A 17,011-nucleotide genomic window follows, 5' to 3' on the forward strand; every position below is an offset into this window, starting at 1 on the left:
TCGGGATCAGACGTAATAATTATTGTAATACTGAGCAGCCGACTTTAAATTAGTTCGCGTCATGTTCAAAGAGTTGGAAACTTGTAACAGGCGGTATGAGAGCTAGTAATTAATGTTCCACGTAGGGGTAGACACTTATACTACAGTATGGAATGGTAAGGCGTGAATGTTTTGTGATTGTCGCATATATAAGTAATTAATAGCTTCGACATTTTTGCTCTGTCTGAGAATCGCCGAAATTTTACCCGTCGACCATGATTTCGTAAATTAGTACATGGCATAAAACTTAGATGTACGACACTTTCTTTCGAATGAGTACTTATATCGATTCTACGCCGAAACATTTTAAGTTAGTGTTAACAATTATTTTTCACCTGTCTCGTTCAGTACCTAAGCAATCAAGTGCTTGTTATACAGTTTCGATACCTGGCTGAACACTATGCATGGCAAATAATCATTTTCCTTAAGCGGACTAAATGATATACGTTGTAAATGTGTTTCTAAATTTAAATGAACTTGCCAAAGGTATTAATCCTACAAAAGCCCCTGTCACTTCAATTAGCTACCAGGGTGATGTTTATATTTCACGAACATTTCTTATGAATTGTCGCATTTACAATAACACACAACAAACGTCTCGACTAATATATTTATTATTTTTTTATTTATTCTTTGATTTAATATTTCCTTCTCAACTTAAGCATTTAAATACTTATTTTCTTAACTTTGTAGGCAATAACACAGGCGGACTCTTGCACACAAAGCAACTGCATGGTAGATTGTCCCGATCTATTCCGACGATTCCTTTGAATGCAGACCTCATCGGCGTGACGAATGAATTTGAGCTAGTTGTTGTAGTCAGTAGCGAAAATACGATGATTGGTCCTCTCGATGGTTCTTTAGCAACCATAGACGTAGACGTTGGTGATGATGTGTTGCTAGGGGTAAGCACATCATACGAACTTCAGATAAAAGAGTCTTTGGATACAAAGGGTTGGACATTGATATCAGAGAGTTGTTGTGTTACTAGTGCGGCTTGGTTTGGACAACGTGTTCTCGGCGTAAATATGGATACAGTCCTTGTTGAACGTATATCCATAAATAGAAGATGGCATACGCTTGACGAAATTATGGGTATACGCACGATATTCTACTCTCATGTCTATGGTATAGCTGCTCTATCAATTGATGGTAAAAATTTACTTATGCTAAACAGTGAGTTTGGTGTATTTGATTCATTTGACATATCACCTGAGGGATCCCATACCAACGTCATTGACTTCACTGTACTTCGCAATGTCTTATTGACATTGTTGGAAGATCGCTCAATGTATATCGCACTTTCTGCAATTGTTTTACCCAATGGATTGTTCGGAGAAATGATAAACGGAGGTAAGAATAACTATGAATATTCAGAAAGAGATAAAATAAGCATAGATTTGTCCAGAATTCAAACATCCATTAATGGGTATAAATACCTTACCAATTTAATTGCCGGGAATTAGATTATGCTTTTTACGAGAGTAAATCATAATGTGCTTTTATGCAAAAGACTAAAGTTGCAGTGTGTGTAGGTGTATGTGTCTGTGTCTGTGTGTGTGTACGTATAGCCATATAAATGATCGGCATGTTTTCTTTTTCGAAGGTTCCGGCATCTTCATTGGTGGCTACGCTTGTTTATTACTAAAGGTCTTCACCTGTTACACTTCGTTATCTCCAATCAATCTGCTTGCTGTCAAGCCTTATGCTGAAGGCATACACTCATCTCGTCTTCATTATAACTCGACAATGGTAGATCACAGCAATGTTTCAAAAGATTCCTGTGAACAGTGTGTGTTTTCTAAGTTTTCGTTGAGTGTGTAATGTATATGGGCAGATCAGGTCTGAGTCTTCTCTCAACAATATATGGAGTTTCCCCCACCAATTGGCGATTTTATGCTGACCTCTTACATTTACATTTCGGGGTAATACTCGATCACATTCTTTTAGCATCTCCTCTCAAACTTAAAGGTAATAGCTTTCTTTCCTTGCTTGGGCTGACTTTCTGCAGCTCTTTTTGCAAACTCGAACACCTTGTTCCTTCTAGATTTCAAGTCAGCAATATATTTTGTCGGCGTGGTAAGATCTCTGTTTTCAGGTGATATTCAAAATCGTACATTCAAAGCTATCTTTGCTTGCCTTCCGAAAAACAGGCGGTATGGCCATAAACCTGTTGTGTCATAAACAGTGCAGTTGCATGCATGTAACAACGGCTTGACATAATCCTTCAAGTTAGCCCCCTGTTCATTATCGAGTGGGCCCGACATACGATCAAGGAGCGTACGATTGAATCTTTCAGTCTGCTCATTCCCTTGAGGATGACATGGCGTGGAAAATGACTTTTTGAAGTTCAGCAATAGACACAATTCATGTATGACTCATGACTAAAAGTTCCGACCTTCATCAGAGTGAAGTTGTTCTGGGCATCCATATGGTAGCATAAAATCTTTCGATAGGTGCTTGGCTATCATTTTAACTGTCAGGTTGCGAGTAGGTATCGCTACCAATCACCAGCAGGTCCTTGATCCCTCCTTTACGTTTTCCAAGGCACAAGAAGGCCATTCCGACGAGTTCTAGCGATTATGAAGTGTCAGCACTCACCATCGCAGCACGTGTCTTCAATCCTGCCTCGTCTGTCCTTCGAGTACATCTATTACATGATACGAATGTACTTCTTCATATATGCTGACATAAGTGACCAATAAAACCTAGCTCTCAATAAATCAATGGCCAAGGTTTCCAAAGTCATCATGCACCCCTTTCATGGCTTCCTGGCGAAACTTGCGTGGAGGCAACAACTGGTAGTAGACTTCTCCATTGGATGGCGTCCTGGCTCTATACAAATTATCATCAAGGAAGCAGAACTTACTCCAATCCCTCAGTGCTATTTTTACTTTTGTGATTTCTTTGCTGGCTGTTTTCTCATCATCTTATGTTTTCCGTCTGTCTTTGCATGGACTAGAGTTCATATGCATTGTATGGTCGGGTCCCTATCCTGTAACTTTGTTATACGATCAGCACTGCTACCATGGTGATGGGCGATTCCAGTAGAATTCTTACCATCTCACCACCTCTATTTACACGTACATGGACCTGACAGATAAAACCACCAATAAGAATGACAAGAGACAAGACAGCTATAACACAGAAAAAACACACTTTTGATAGTTTGTGACATAAGAAAAGTCCGATCATCAAAGCGGCGTCGGGAAATTAAATGGGGATTCGTCTATAAGGAGAAAGGGTTTTGAAATTTAAGGAGATTATTAGATGACAGCTTGTATTTGGATAAGCTTGGTTTTGTTTGATAATGTAAAAGACAAATACAATTATGAAAGAAAGAGGATAAAATGGGATCTATGGAAATTTGATAGTAAGCAGACATCCATACAGTATAGCATAAGAAAGGACGAAGAATCACAAATACCAAATGTGAAAGACGGGATGAATTGATTCGGACAGAAAAACACGTATCTTATGCACCAACTAAATGCTTTAAAGTATATTATTGTGTTTCAGGTAAGATTGTACATAATACGAGTATATTGAATGACAGGGGCAAAAGCATCAAGCATTTCACTCAAGGTAGCAAAATCAGATTCCTTAGCCAGCAGAGATGAAAATATAAAACGTTTGAGTGGGCCATAATGCCGTCCTCAATCAGAATATATACAGGTCAATTTGTATGCGTAGGAAACAATCTGTGGCAGAAGGAACATCAGATTACTTTCATGAAAAGGTGTGATAATTTGCTACCAAACAAAAATAATATTAAGAAGCTACCTGTCAAAAAGGTAGAGATGAACGAACAAAGCAAAATCAAAGCTTTTTAGTAAACTTCTAGAAATAATTGATTTTTCTGAAACCATCACTGCACTAAAGGAACGTTTTATTAAAAATCGCTGCCCAACGAATCGCAAAAATAAACGCATCTGTTTTCTATGCAAAACTACATCATTCACTGAAGCTTAGATGATGCATTATGAAATGATTCGCATCTGCATTTCGTAAGGATGAATTTAAAAAGTGCTTTTATTTTTGATTTCAGAGAATGTATTTCTCGTTACTCAAGACCATAAGCTCGCTTCAGGTATTATTGATTCAAGTGGCGTTCGGAATATAAATTTACTACGAGACACGGAAGCAATTACAGACGTTGAAGTATATGGCAATGAAATAATTGTTGCTATTGACCTAACAGGCAAGTTGAAAGTAAGGATCAATGATCGATGGTCAAATGCCATACCTTCATCTTGTTGTATGATTGGCATTGCTATTACGGAAGGCGGTGGGCTCCTTGGAGTTGGAAATACTTACATGATACATGTTTGGTCAGACAAAACCTTATCCTGGGGCACAGTGATTCCAAACAGTGGTAGTGTCGTGAAAATAACATTCGGAGCTGGAAAAACGGTATTATTCGGCATTAAACTAGGAGGTCGTGAAATTGTTACATCAACATTCAGTGAACAATTCTGGTCCCATCCAATTACTCACATCCATGGGCCCAGCGTATGTGACCTCATCTACCTCACCTCCCATGAATTGGTTTATATATCAAATGATAGTAACTGGATAGGAATAGCACATGCATCAGCTTATCATGGAAGAGTGGATTCTGAAGGTAATGTATACACTACATAATGTAGACAAACCCGCATAGTTGTCCAAAGTTAAGTATTGATTACCAGAACATATTCGTAACAAACATCAACGTATAGCTTTCAGGCAACCAGGCATCCTAGAACTGAATGTCACATCCTGCATTATTATCTCCGCTCTTGTTTCGTGAACTAACTAGTATGTCCAAGGGGCAGGAGACCAGCAAATAGTGGTAGTCACCATTAAATCCCTATAATATAAAAATGCTAGTACAAAATATATTTGCCATTGCCATCACTGCCAAAAAAACAATTCGTAACTGACTCGATATGTGATGCACCAAGTGTTCAGTCCTACTCTGTCTGATGGCGTACATTAAAATCGAATTAATTTCAAATTATTTAATAACGCATACATTGCAACAAGAAGGTTGTAAATACATGGAAATGTTGTGTAAATTGGAAAACACGATAGTTCGGAATCACTGAAAATAATACGCCTAACATGTGTCATTGGCATTGTTAGGATTCGTTTGGGCTTCTTGTTTCGACAAAAATGAAAGTGAAATATTTACTTTAAAGGTACAGTATCTATGCTTACATAAATCCAGGCTTCAAAACATCATTTACTATTCTATAAAGATAATAGTGTTTGAGACTAAAACGTTGCCGATGTTTAACTATTATTGTAATACAGGCTCCCACGTTTACAGTGTAGAAAAAATTGTTCATGTGTGTAAATAAATGTTCGAAAAAACACCAAGAATTACTACTAGAGCACCACAGAGCTACTGCTAACACAACCATTACCAAGAAATATCGTGACCATCACCATCTTTATAATCCTCGATATTGACAGCAAGTGACACTAAGTGAAATGGTGTAATATTCATTAGTTTTTAATGTCGTTGCTTTCAGTTCGCTTTTGTTCATTCGCACTGCAACAAAGATTTTGCAGATGTTCGCTTAATTTTATAGGGGCTATTCACTGTCCTAGCTCCTACACATCAAATATGTCCCTGTAAGGTAACAGTAGTTACTTGCCGTGATCGTAAATAACTTTCAAATACAGTTTGTTATCACAATGTCGACAACATGGTAAGAAATATCTTATTTTATTTTCATTAAATTTTGACATTTAGTCTTCGGTTTTGCTTCACTTTGGAATCCAGAGGGAATCCATTGTTTATTGATTTGTTGGATTCCCACTGCCGGATATTGATGAATTCCTGATAGATTCTACTCTATAGCGTAAGAATTCATTAAATTCATATATATAATTACATTTAATTTAACTGTAATTGTTTAAATTTGCAAAAAGCAGGGAAGCAGGTCTAAGGTCATCAAAAAATTTCGGGAAAATGTAACGTAATACTTGTTTATATTAACATATCAAACTTGTAGTATTTGTAGTTATTGAGATTCAAGAAAGTGGCTCCATCTTTTCAAGAAAAAAACATTTGTTTCAAACTGGTCTTCTTCAAGTTAAAACTGAACCTTCAGCCCTTTGCGGTTACTGAGCTACATGAAAGTAGGTCAAAGCTCAATGAAGGAAATAAAAAAATTGGCAAGAAATGTTTTTGCCTTACTTGTCTATTTGGTGTGTTTGTTTTCTTGAAGAAGATTTGTTGCTATTATTCGATAGTTATCGTTGATTTTGTAAATGCCTATATGGCTGTCAAACCATGCGACCGTTTTTATGCCTTTTAGAAACTTCAAATGCCCCCATCGATGACAATATGAGCAAACTTTCAGTTGAAATGGACTCTAGGTTCTAGAATAGGAGATTTTCCTAGATTCAATTTGAGCACTTTAAAAAATCTGATATTGCAGCCAGGGTCTCGTTAATGTCTCAATTTTAATTACAAATTTCACTAGACCAAGTTGGAGCTTTGTAGCTGATGAAAAAATTGAAATGAATCTGACTGGCAGCTTTTTAGGGAAAGGCATTTGTATACTTTCACACAATTCAATATTCCCACTACGGTGAATTGAAGTGCAGGATCAAATGAGAAACATGCGAATTTCGTAAATTTGTAAGAAAAATTAATCCTTTACGTGACGACTATGAATTAAATAGGTTGATTTTTACACAATAATTTATGAGGTAGAAAGAAATCTTGTCGAGGCGTCAGATAAAATGTGGAATTAAGCTTCATTATTTCTCAATTGCACACTTATCAACGCTTGACTGGTTGAATGTTAAGTGCAGGGCCGCACATATCTACCGGCAACGCCAAGCATGTCTCTTACAGGGGTTAATCAAAAATATAATGGTCAACCTTGGACCTTATATAAAATTATAAATGATGGTTCACACGCTTATTACGGGCTATTGTAGTTAACTTTCTGACTCATTTATTGATTCATTCGTATCTAAAGGTGAAATCAAACTTGCTAGTACAGCACTAGCTGTTCAGTCACAATTAAAGGACACATCCACTGCTTTTTATCCCTCAATGTTCAGTTTATTCATTCTTTAAATTTGTCATTCATTCATTTGTGTAGGTAAAATCAACCCTACTGGTACAGAACTACCGGAAGACAATCACGAGTCAACCTTCAAGAGTGAGAATGATGATGGTGACACTGATTTAGGGAAGCAAACAGGTAAAGATAAACCTTGCATCGGTACGTTTTGTTAATGACTTTGGATACAACGGAACATATTTTATGATACGCATTCCCTTGTCTTTGTTACTAGTATAGGATTGGCTGATGGAAACAAGGTTTTTGTGGACTACGGCCAATGCACACTGGAACGCTCGTTGGTCAAAGCCAACAAGAGTAAACCTAAAAGGCAATCTCTTTCCAGGACCGTCCAACGCCCATCCTCAAACCCAGAACTTATAGCTGTTCAGTCACAATTCATTCATACATCCACTCCTTTTCCATCCTTCAATGTTTAATATATTCATTCTTGACTTATTTATTCATTCATTCGTGTAGGTAAAATGAAACTTGCTGGTATAAAACTACCGGAAGACAATCACGAGTCATCTTTCAAGAGTAAGAATGACCATGGTGACAATGATTTAGGGAAGCAAACAGGTAAAGATAATCCTTACATCGGTAGTTTGTTAATGACTTCGGATACAGCGAGGACATATCTTATGATGCAAATTCTACACTGTAAAGTTAAGTGTTAAAGGATAGAACACCAATTAAACGCCTTTTTGTAACACTTTTTGAACGCGTCTAGACGTTCAGAAATTTAACACTACGTGTTCAACCAATGTTCAATTTTTTAACACACGTGTGCAGATTTTGAACACTTCGTGTTCATCAGACATTATATTGAACACCATGTGTTCCATATCTGAACATACGTTGCACATGAAATGCGTTCAAAAAATTGAACGCAATTACGCGTTCAAAGGGCTGTAACACTTTTTGAACGCATGGACGCCGTTCAACGATAAGTGTGTTAAAGGTTAGAACACATGATATGCACTTGTTGAACACCTTTAATTTCGGGCGTTCATGGGGTGTTCAAGCCTGGAAATAACAAAACAGACCACTTATATTCAGTAAAATTATTTTATTTAAAATACACAAAAATTCCTTTAGTAAAATACAATTATTTAGTGTCAATTAGGCACATAAACACCGTTGGTGTTTTCCTCTGACAAACTTTACAAAGTGGCCATATGGCCACTTTGTAAAGTTTGTCAGAGGAAAACACCAACGCTAATTAACACCTTCCTATCAAAACATAAACAAAGAAAATCCCCATATACACTGTAGATCGTTTTCAAACAATATGAACAAAGTAGTGACAAAACAGATTTTCTTATTGTGGATTACGATATTTGTTCAAACTTGCAAAAACGTACGAAAACATCTGTTTGAAAAAGTTAAAAATTTGGCTTACTTGAATATATCACATTTTGATAATTCCTTATTTCTTAAAAATGTCTGAAATGTCTTTAATGTCTCAAAATACAATTTTGTGTATTTCATCATAACTTGTAGATATATGATTAGGAAAATCTCCGGAAACCTGTACTCCAAATATTAAATGAATCGTACTGGCCGTTTTGAAGAAAACGCTTGGGATGTAAACATTTGAGGATGATGCCACACATTCATCTATGATATACGGTCTGCGTCCTTAACAGCAAAGCTAAAATCAGTAACAAACCGAGAACAAAGACGTCTTGATCTAAAATATAAAATAATCAAAGATTTGGTAGCAGGCTATGATCAACTAAATGTTACTGGCATAAGCCTTCAAAGACGTGAAGTCTCCTTCATCAGATGCCAGGGTGCAATGAAGATTTGAAGCAGAAAGCGACAGAAAATTCAGAGTGGAAATTTCAGAAAATTCCGAAATTTAGAGTGTTCATTTTTCACTGTGAATTTTCTGTGGCTTTCTGCTTTAATTCTTCATTCCACCATTGCATCTGATAAGGGCGACTACAAGTATTTGAAAGCTTATTCTCCAGTAACATTTAGTTAATCATAGCGTTCTGGACATAGCTCAGATAAATTCAGAACAAAAATACAGAAACTTATCAATTCAGTTACTAACCCTCGAAATTTCAAATCTACATCAGAGATGAACTAAGGTTCTCAAGCTTGTTTCCAGACAGCTATGTGTACAATCATATTCTTCAATTTCTGTACCAATAGCTTCTGTAATAACTCTTCGATTTCACGTTCATCCAACTTTTCACATCCTGAAAATAATGCAACAATAGATAATATGGCGACATGAGACTTCAATGAAAGACAATGACTTTTGTATACAGTGCCTCTTTTCGTCAATGTTACAAAATATTGGCTTCTTCGTGTCATCAACTGATGAAAAGTAAAAGCAAAGCCAACTCTCATATGCTAAACAATATTCTTCGATGTTTAACTAAAGTTTTAAATTTACATGCGATTGTGGTTACTAAAAGACATGTGTTAGCTGTGATTACGCAGCGGTAATGTGGCATATCGATCGCGCTCGGGTCAAGGGTCATCGCTCCAGTGATGACCCTTGACCCGAGTGCGATCGATACCCCATGGCCCAAAACACTGCTGCGTATTCACAGCTAGTGTATGGTCCACCAGCCACTGAAAGAAATAAAGGTGTTCTTCAGACTTCACGTAGTTAAGCTTTTTCAAAGTACAATACAATTAATTTCGAAGGATAATAATACAGATGCTTCAAAATCCAATACCTTTTAATATTTTGGAGAGAAAACTTACCCTTTCTGGTCTTGATTTCGCACGATCACGACTTCAGCGTGCGCTTACAAGAAAAATGTCGCAACTTCCGTTTTAATGCATCATGGGATAAGAAAAGGCACCAAACTTGAACACCAAGTGTTAAGAAGTAGAACGCCTCGTGCACGCCGATGTTAAAATTAAAACGTTCATGGTGGTTTTTTGATTTTCTTTTCAAAATTTCAAAATTTCAACCCGAAATAAACGTGTAAAATTATTTTTCATACTTCCTTTTTTAGAAAAAACATGCTTTCAGCAATTGTAGACCGGAAATATTTTCCACTTATTGTGAAATTCGTTACACCGAAATCCGTGTACGTATGCCGGACAGCGAGGCAGTAGTAAAGTTAATATAGCCATTGTAAAGTAAAAAACACAAAAGATTGTTAATTGTTTCACAGTATTGTAAACTTTCTGTGATGCTGAGTTTTTGAACACTTGAAGGAGATAGTTGTTAACACTACGTGTTCAGGTTTAGAACATCATTGTTAATAATATGAACACTGGTGTTAACAATATGAACACTAACCGTTCAAATTTGAACACCGACATGTACATTTTGAACGCGTAAAGACGCGTCTAGCGTCCGCTATTTTTACAGTGTATGTTATTGGTAAAAGATTGGCTGATTGGAACAATGGTTTATGGACTAAGGTCTATACATGTTGGAACGCTCGAAAACCGAAGCCAACGATGGGAAATTTAGATGGCATCCTTGTCCCAGGATTATCCATGCCTCAACCTGCTCCCGTGTAGAACTCGTTGCCTAACGGCAAAATTTGATAACACTCTACTTGCAGTCTTGTCACCACTATACAAAATCAACCGCCGAACAAAGCGTAAAGCCTCGAGGCTTTGCAGGCGTTAAGTCTACAATCGGACATATTTCGATTGCAACATTTTGCCAAAGAGATTTTTCATCTCAACAGTTAATTAAACATGAAGGTCAGACGAATTTAAAACTGAATAATAGGAACGAAGAAATCGTGCGATGTTAAAAGTGTAGCTTGTGCTCTGCCAGGCCTTTGATTAGAAAGTGAATATGAGTTTCTGTAGTTTGTGGTCCAGGTTATAGACTGCAGATTAATGTTGTTCAAATGAGTAAACTCAATCCTCTCCGAATATGCTGTGGAGAAAACACGCACAAATATCACAGAAACAGAACATTTAAATAAAGGTGATGCCTTGGACATGGGCCTTAATCCGGATCTTTCAGATAAATTGACTGTGTGAGGAAACATTCAAACTGGGGGTTAAGTTACAAATCTTTAAAAATCTTTATCGTGCCTTTATTGATTTTATTACATTTCCAAGCTTTTTGCACATTGTTAGTGTTTTGTGTACATACACATTCCAAATATTGGGTATCCAATTGAAAGCTTTCATAATTAGACATCGATCACGTATAATCTATATGGTTCAGACATACGATTTTGCTACCGTCTCAGGTGGTGTTGAAATTCGATTAATGATAATTGTTATGGTGGCGACATTTTTAAGCCAAGGTAGATCGTTTGTTTGAAGCAGTATTGATTGTATGTAGCTTTTCCGATGGAAGAAGATGACATCGTTGTTGATTAAGCCCAGTTGAACTGAGATTCTGTTTGTATGACAGAAAATTCGTTGTGGTCGGTGCAATAAATGTAAGGTTCACTATCGGCACCCTGCTGCCAGGATTGAGATGGCGTTTTACAACAGTAATTGGCACACCAATTTAGATGAACACTTTGCTATAGGACCTAGTGTTACCTAAACGTGTCTGTTTTATTGTCTGCAGACTGATAAGGAATCCAAAAAGCTCCGCACCCAGCTCCTCCACTGAGTTTACTGATATGCCTATGATTATACATACATACATACATACATACATACATACATACATACATACATACATACATACATACATACATACATACATACATACATACATACATACATACATACATACATACATACATACATGCAGCAAAAGATCTCATAGCTTAAATTCTTTGGTAGCCGTGTTGGTGTTTCGCACGGTATTTTTCTTTTTTTGAAGATTGACGAACTCCTCCCGGTCACTATCAGTACACTCTACATACCGTTTATGATGTTGTTCGGGTTTGGGTGGTAAATTTTCAAAAACATCATCTGCAGCAAATAAATCTGACATACTAAAAAGTTTTTATAGGTTTTCGCTGAAAGACATGGTGGAATGGCAAGGTTGTTGTTATAGTGACCGTCTTATACCGGTGTCTCATGCAAATCTTAAAATATTTCAGATGATGAAAATTATGTAAGATAAAGTTCATTTTACTTCCAAATAGGTACGGTAAATGCAAATGTTGTGTCTGTTATTATTTTTCCGAACGCATTTACCATGAATACATGGTATATATGAAAGTTGTGCATTTGAATTTGCCGGTCCTACGATAGTACTGTTGCTTGCTTTTTACGCGTCTGTACTTAAATGTAATTTTTGAGCAAAATACGCTGTGTAGGGTGCAGCGCCCCCTTAATCTTTTATCGATACATGTGTTTTCTTTAGTTACCCCGCATTTCCCTATGCTTCAAAACCCTCCCATTTTTGGAGATCGGACACAATATCGTAGTCAAAATCAAAATCATTGACGGGCACCATGGTTTGTTTTGATTACGGCGTCACCGTGCAAGTAGTCCGGTATGCAAATCAACCGGCTGCATCAGGCTTTCTTATGCAAATTAACAGGTCCTATCACTTTTTCATAAATTATGCAAATATTCAATTGAAAGAAAGATAAACGCGTTAATCATTTCTTTCATATGCTAACCAACAGGGCGTAACACTTTATAGACGTACAAATCAACATGATATATCATGTCATTAAACTCAGTACAGACACAATACAGGGCATAGGTAAATGATAACATGAAATTTTTGCTGTGTGTTTTGTAATTATGAAAGACTAATGGCTTTAAATGGACACTTTTCAGGTAGTAAGATTGATAACTCCATCTTCATCGGAATACCCCTGGCTGTAATTGGTGGAGTATTTGTGATGGCCGTTGTCATAAGGAAATTTTGTGTCAAATCAGTTGAAAGACGCAACGAAGATGAAGAGAGCAATGGAAGGGATCACCAGCACACCATCAAATTACCTGTCAATGACCAAACGTCTGGATAAGACTTGGTTTTTCATTAAACCAGATGGTAATGATTTGATGCTGATGTTCACTGTACTCTTTACCGAGAAATCACATTTATACATTTATTGTAGGATCGATATCTTTTACATCTTTCTTGGATATTTTTGTTCGAATTGTAGCCATCAAAGATAAGCGACGACAAATTATGTATTATAAGAGAAAATGGTGTTTGGTTACGGGAATATTTACCAATGTTTAAATCAGGAAAATGCACTGTACCACTCTCATCAATTCAAAGCTTACTGTACAGTTTTTAATGAGTTCTTCGTTCTGGAAAGCAGAGACGTGTAAGTCAGAAGTGTTAGTCTAGATGTTAAAGTGTATATCTCACCTATTTTTGTATGTCTTTACGTAACTGAATCGCATAAAATGATATTCATTAATATAGAAAAATCCATAACGTTGTATTGGCAACTGTTTCTACAGTAGTGTATTTAACTTATGAAAAATTCACCCTGTCAGTTCATATCCGCCGCGTATTTGTCACGTAGCACGACGTCAGATGTAGTTCACCTTTGAGAGCAATCCCCTGTGAGCAGTAGTCAACGCATTGGGTATCAACCAGAAGATCTCAGGTAGCTCGCTATGATGAATAGATGGGCGGTTTGGGGATGTAACAACACAAACCTAGATTGTTTTAGTCTACATATGCGCCTTCAAATTGGTGTTGATCTAGAGATATTTCCATGAGAGCACGACTCTTTCTTTCCTTTGCATGGCAGGGTAATGTGTTGAGTGACAGTGTTGGTACCTACCAGCAGCAGCCGACCCCATGCAAAGCTAGCTCAACTGCTGTGTACATACATTTCTCAATCATGTTGAAGTTAGTGCTCAAGAGGCTGTGTATTTAGTTCTACAAATGTCTTTACGCAGAGCAAGTCGAGACTTTGTATTCATAAACACATCACCACCAGAAGAGCGAACAGTCCTATTAGACGTATACCATTTAGGACATAAATTTGTGTCCTAAACCCCAGCGTCGCTCACGTTGATTGGTAGGTCTTATGTCCCTATGTCCCATCTGCGTTCATTCATTGGCTGCCTTTATGTCCTCAAGTCTCATTAATATTTACTGTTCCGAATGCAACTCATTCATTGGCCGCCATATGTTCTTGTCCATGCCTCACTTTCGAGTGTTCTTGTCTCGTTCTGCCATGTGCTCATTACTGTAACGCATCTGCGAGCCCAGCCAATCATTACCAGACAGCTAAGAACGTAGTCGCAACGTTTGTGAAGACAAATTTGTCTTTGCACCTGCGCTGCTCTTAATCTCATTGTCAGGAAGCCCCGGCATCAAATATCTAAAGTTGTCTGCATTCCCCTGACACGTGGACATGCAACACGTGGAAATATTGTCCTTATTAGATGTCAATATTTCTCTCAGTAAAAATATGCTGCTTCTTACCAAATAAACAACTTTGGAGTTACACTCTTCAGCTACAGATTCATTTGTACAACAAAATGCTTGCCATCGGATTGTGTATTAAAGCTCCATTAGCTGTCCCGTTTAGCTTTTTCAGTATTGTTCTCCGTTTTGACTCCAGTTTCTGGTGTTAATTCCTGGGCTATGATTAAATAAATACCAAATGCATCTCTTATCGATGTAGTCTAAATGGATATAATCAGGCGTTATTGTTGATACTGTATTCAATTCCGGACTAGATTTCATTTATCAACAGCAACAATGGTCATTACACATGTACTGGGTGTGTTGACAAGCAGTCTGAGAGTAATGGACAGTTTAAATAAGCATAGCACTGGTATTAGGATGAGAAACTATAATAGATTTACAGAACTATAATACTGAAAAAACAGTCAGAAGTTACAGCTCACGTCTCTTTAATTCCGAATTGATAAAATACAACCATTTGCAGTAATAGAGCGCGAAGCCACTGCAGTGAACTGCAATAAAACTGCTTGTACTAATTAGTTTCAGCTGTAGCCGTGGCCACTTTGGTGTTGAACAAGGCTACTTGATAAAGACCAAAAAGTCTGCTTGTACAAAGGCAAAACTAGCTCTGTCTGAGGCTCGAGTTGTAAATGAGAGTTTACGATTGGCACCCTGTGTTCAAGATTAAGATACAATGTAACATTACCATGCACTGGTCCATGTACAAATCTTTTTTATTTCAACTTCCCCAGACAAACTGTCTGCATGGGACATACAATGTTGTCGACTTTGCCAGCTGGCTACAGCGGAAACTAATTAGTGTGAGCAGTTTTATTGCAGTTCACTGCAGTGGCTTCGCGCTCTATTACTGAAAATGGTAGTAAAGGACTGCATCATTGATTCAAGATGATCCATGTACATGATTGTATAACGTAGTCAGCATCTTTAATAAGACTAGCTCTTTAAAAAAATAGTTAGTTCGGACATTCACGTCTGTTGATGATTATTTTCGCAATCGTCCACAGATCCAATGTTGGTGTACATATATCATCGAAATGAGCAAGGTAAATTTGCTTTTGATCCAATCGATGCGAAACAAAAATTGCAAGACATAAGCTGTGGAGGGCAATTCATGCGCCTGTTGTGCACCTGTTTGAAGTTACTTTGACAAAATTACGGGCAATCAGAAACAACCCTGCTAGATGCCGCGCATTTCCCGAATAAACGAGACTTTTAAAAAGAACACGATACCTTCAACGGAGGAATTCTTTTTTTAATTTCTGGCGAATGTTAACCATGCTTTTGGTAGAGGAGCTGCGGTAACCACAGAGACAAACAAAGACGGGGATGGATTATATGACCATTTAGCAATCGTAAAGAGGTACTATATTTGACCTAAGATCGTCATGGCGATACGTTGTGTTTGAATCCATCATAATTGGCGGCTTCACAAAGGCTACTGTCAGTCATTGTTCGAAAGTGATGGATGAAACACCTGGAGTTTGGGACTGCTTTGCTAAGCGCGCAGATACATTTGTATATTACAGTAATGAGCACATGGCAGAACGAGACAAGGAACACTCGAAAGTGAGGCATGGAACATATGGCGGCCAATGAATGAGTTGCATTCGGAACAGTAAATATTAATGAGACTTGAGGACATAAAGGCAGCCAATGAATGAACGCAGATGGGACATAGGGACATAAGACCTACCAATCAACGTGAGCGACGCTGGGGTTTAGGACACAAATTTATGTCCTAAATGGTATACGTCTACTGAAACCATTAATTGAGATTGAAGGTATGCCACCTCAAAGTACTAATATTGAAAGTGATAGTCTGATCAAAAAGTACCAACGCCGGCCCAAAGCCTTACTGTCATGGTGTCTTGCAGATTTTGCAGCTTGGTTTGATTTTTACTGGGATAACAACGAACAAACACACTCAAATGACAACTACAAAGACAATACAGATGATATTAATGACCCACCGAGCAGTCTAAACGAAATGACAAATACACCTAAAGGTATATACAGAGTCTTTTGCCTAATATACAAGAAACGATCAAAGTCAAAAATCATCAGATATGTGAATTTCCACAAAGAAAAAGACAAAGAAAAACATAATAGGCAACTACTCATGCTGTTCTTACCATGGAAATCTGAAAATGATCTTATAGGACAGTATGATTCATCCCAAGAACATTACATACATTTGAAAAGACAAATTGATACAAAAAAGTCTCAGTACCAACATAATGCTGAAGCGCTAAATCAAGCAATGCAGGACTTAGAAAACAATGACAATGATGCAAATTCATCAACAATTGTTGCTCCTAATACACAACATCAAGAAACACAAGATTCCAGTGAAATTGCAGAAAAACATTCTGAGTTATCATGCTATCATCCACATGATCCACAACATTCAACATATTATATTGGGCAGGACCTTGGCATTGCCGTTAATAGTCCATGTATAGAAGATTTACAACAGCCACGAATGAACAGAAAATGATCTCCATGCATTAATAATCTTTACGGCCCTGATACGGGTTTTGCGGACCGAGGTTGTACGGCGGAAGGGCCCGAGCATGCG

This window comes from Ptychodera flava, chromosome 17, assembly GCF_041260155.1.
Source record: "Ptychodera flava strain L36383 chromosome 17, AS_Pfla_20210202, whole genome shotgun sequence".
NCBI lineage: Eukaryota > Metazoa > Hemichordata > Enteropneusta > Ptychoderidae > Ptychodera > Ptychodera flava.